Here is a 4,327-nt window from a genome sequence, read left to right on the forward strand (position 1 = left end):
TGTCCATCCATCCGTCCACCCACCCATCTGTCCACCCATCCGTCCACCCACCCATCTGTCCACCCATCCATCCACCCACCCATCCGTCCACCCATCCGCCCGTTTGTCACCCATCTGCCCATTCCACCCACACTTCGACCACCCTCCGTCATCCATCCACAGACCCATTCGTTCGTATACCATTCATCTGTCATCAACCCTCATCCACCTTTCCACCCAGATATCCATCACTTACGATACAGCCTTCCATCCCTCCACCCACCACCACCCATGCAGAACCACACATCAGGCCGTCCACCCACGCCGCTGCCCAGCCGCTGGCCCATCCGTTCGCCTCTCTCATTCACCCACCTCCCGCCCCGCCCCTTCTTTATACATCAGTGGAGACCCTCGCCTACTTTTTCAGGTATTCATTTCTCATCACCCATTCATTCCTGCATCATCCATTCCACATTTAACATTTAATTCGCTGTTTTCTGTATTCTTCCTACACTCTTGGCCGGATTCACCCATCCACACCCGTGCACCCCTTCCTCCCCATGTCCGAGCCCCTGGGCCTGTCTCTTATCACCTAATAGAAACAGCTCATAGCAGCAGCTCGCTCTTGTTCTGCCCCAGGAGTGATGGCTGGGAAGAGGCCTTCAGTCCTCCCCTACACGGAGCAGAGCTGCTGTCTAAGGGGCTAGAATGGGACAGGAAGTGTAAGATGGAAGCAACAACTACAAAGGAGGTATTCAAACCAGGCTGGGGTCTGCTCCCAGGGGATGATGGCCCTAGCAGGAAAAAGAAAAAGAAAAACAGCTAAAACTTGGAAACAGCCCATTTGCCCATCTGTTGGAAACTGGATAAAGAAGATGTGGTTTGTCTATAAAATGGAATACTACTCAGCCATAAAGAATGAGAAATTAGAGTCCTTCGTAGGAAAATGGGTACATATTGGGGATATACTCTTAAGTGGAAGAAATAAGTCACATGTGTGTAAATACCGAATCATTTCTCTGGTGTGCAAAACTATAATAGCACACAAGATCCTAATGGGATAATTAATAGTGTGAAATAGGAAGAAAAGGGCTAAAGGTGTAGGGAAAGTGGGAAGGGTAGGGGAAAGGGAACAAGGGAAAAGAAAAAAATATGAGAAACTGAAAAAATGGAAATAAAGTGTTTGTAAATGGGGAGGGGAGGAGGGGTGAAGGGAGGGTAGGGACAAGGGGAAAAAATCAGAACCAAGACCTGTCATGAAAAGGTACAGGATCCCAGGAATGAATGTAACTGTACTGTATACCTAGATTGTACCAATAAACTCAATTAAAAAAAAAGAAACAAAATAAAAAGGATCAGGGTTGTAACTCAATGGTGAGTACTTAACCCAGATGTGTGAGGCCCTGGGTTTCATTTCCAGGACTGCAAAGAAAATAAAAGAAATTCATCAACGGCCAGTACTGTAAGGTACACAGCCTCAAGAGCCCCGAATCGTCCCCCCAAGGAGGAACCTAGTTTCTGGGGTCTCGAGCAGGCTGGGGCTGTTCAAGAGCACTTATCTGTGATCATCTTCTCCGATGCTCTCTGACCTTGGGGTTCTGGAAGCGCAGTGCACTGGAGATTGAACTGAGGGCCTTCACACTGAACTACAACGCCAGCCCTTTTCACTTTTTACTTTGAGACAGGGTCTCAGCTGGGCTCAAACTTGTGATCCTCCCGCCTCAGCCTCCCAGAGATTACAGATGTAAGGCACCATGCCCTGCGCTGGCCTTGGGATTCTTGGGATTTCCACGTCATGATCCACCTGGTGTTCAGTCCCGAGGAGCCCCTTGGATCCGCCTGGTTCTGTTCGTGGCTGCAGAGTTTCTACCATCACGCCATCCCCTCCAGATGGACACCTAGTTCGCTTCCTGTTCCCCGGACCACAGACTGCTGTGGAAAAAACCACAGTGAGGAAATTCCCACAAGGCGGGGGCCACAAATGGCAGAGAACGGGACAGGTGTGATGCGGTGGCTTTGAACCTCAGGGGGACAGAGCAACCAGATTCTCACTCAAGTGACGGATTCGCTGCAACTCTCCAACCGCAGATGTGAGCTCTGTGCTTCCTGCTCTGGGAATCTTACCCAGCTTTTGTGTGGGGGCTGCCAGGTATCGAGGCCTGGATCAGATTTCCTATGGAACGCACACGGCTTTCTTAGGTCAGGAATATGTTCGTGGTGGGCCCAGGGGGCATGAGGAGGCCAGGCTGACGGGGTGCACAGTGGCAGGGGTTGGGATCCAGGGGACACTTTTTCAGGGAGTTCTCAGGTTTGGCTCTGGGTTCTATGAAGGAGGGACAGAGAGAGATGAGGACAGAGAAACTGTTACAGCTGTGACTGGATGACCCCTCAAAGCCTCATGTGGTCACAGGTGAGGGGGGCTTTTTCTGAGGTGGCTGCATCTAGAGGGTGTGGGGCTGGGATCAAGCGTGGATGATCTCTAACTCAGTGCACCGAGTGGTTTGTGCCACCACCCTAATCCCGGTAGCTCAGATACAACATAGAAGGGGCAGAAAGCAGCTGCTAAGGAAACTGCTTGCTTTGCTACCTTCTGCCCACCATGAACTGTTTCTCCTCCGTGGTGCCCCTCTGCCACCCAGCCTTGGAGCCAGCTGATTATGGACTGAAACCTCTACAAACTGTGAGCTAAATAAATATTTTCCCCCGCTCACTTTGGATGTCCAGTATTTTATCTCAGCAACAAGAGAAAAGCAAAAGCGCAAGGACCCGAGTTCAATCCTTGATACCAAAAAAAAAAAAAAAAGGAAACAGATGAGGTCAGAGAGACAGAAATGGAAAGTAAGAGGGACGATTGAGACTCACAAAGACACACACAGACAGATGAAAAAAGGACAGAAACTGGGCCTGGTGGCGAAAGCCTATCACCGTGTCTACTTGATAGACGGAAACAAGAGGACCAAAAGTTTGAAGCCAATTCAGTGAGTCTGCCTCAAAGTAAGGTGGGGGGGTAGGAAGGAAACAGAAATAAAGACAGAAGGAGAGGCGGGGAGAGGAGAGATAAAGAGATTTTTATCTGTTTTTAGACAAAGAAGCCAGGGACCGTCCTGCACACCTATAATCCCAGCGCCGGGAAGGTTGAAGCCAGAGAAACCGAGAGTTTGAGGCTGGCCTAGGCTACATAGTGAGTTCAAGGCAGCCTGAGCTATATAATGAGACCCTCCCTCACAGAGAGAGAGAGAGAGAGAGAGAGAGAGAGAGAGAGAGAGAGAGAGAGAAGGAAACACAACCTGACAAAGGAAAGAGCTCCAGGCAGACACCTTGGGTCCCAGATGTGTCTAGTGAAGCCGTGAATCTCCCTGGGTCTCCCTTGGTCACCATGACCCACTGGGACAGCCCAGAAACCCCGGCACATGTGGGTGGGTGACAGGGGCCCAGCGGGGACCCAGTCCCATCTGTTTCTTTGGGAAGAGACCCAGGCAGCCATGATCCAGGCCTGTCCCCGGGATGAGCACCCGGGCTGAACCCGTCTTTGGCTCTGGACACGGACAGCCTGCTCCTGGGGTCTCTACCCTGGGCTTCCCTGGTCTAAGCCCAGCCCTTGGAGCTGGAAAGAGCAGGTTGTCACACCCGGGTCCCCAGTGTGGGGCCTAGGCAGGCCAAGCGGTCAGCCAGCCAGTGTCCCAGCAGACCCCAAGGAGGAACAGGGGGGGCGGGGGGCGGATGTCGACGACAGCAGTCACTATGAATCTGTGAGGCTCTGGGTGGTCAGACTCAGAGTCCGAGCTTTAGGTAGTCCTGAGTGTCAGGAACCCCTAAACCTGGCAGATGAGGTTGCCCATGTCCACGCCTGCCCAGCTGGCTCACAGCCCCCAGGATCCTCGGATTTCAGGTCCTCGTGGGCCCTGTTGGCCACTATAGCCTAGGAAACTTCTTCTTCAGTCTGCAAGGATCACAAAGCCAAACTCTCACGGGCTTGTCAGGCCCATCCTGGAATCTTCTGGCCACCTGGGAACGAAGGGGCTCCCCTGGGCCCTCCCCAGTGGTGGGTCCGGCCTGGAGCTTGCCTTGGGCTCTGGCTTTAGCTGCAGAATGCGTTCCTCATGCTCTGTCTATGCCCGTGAGGGTCACCCACACCCAAGTACAAGGAGGTCCCCTTGTAATGAGTGTGACTGAATCCCCACGTGAAGCCTGGCATGGTGGAACATATCTGTAATCCCAGCTCTTAGGAGGCTGAGGCAGGAGGATCTCTACAAATTCAAGGCCAGCCTGGGCTACACAGCAAGAGCCTGTCTCAAAAACAAATGAACAAAAATGTCAACACAGAGACAGGTGGATCAGCCGGGAGGTG

This window comes from Fukomys damarensis, unplaced genomic scaffold (genome assembly GCF_012274545.1).
Source record: "Fukomys damarensis isolate Sample0158 unplaced genomic scaffold, DMR_v1.0_HiC HiC_scaffold_37, whole genome shotgun sequence".
In the NCBI taxonomy this organism is placed as follows: Eukaryota; Metazoa; Chordata; class Mammalia; order Rodentia; family Bathyergidae; genus Fukomys; species Fukomys damarensis.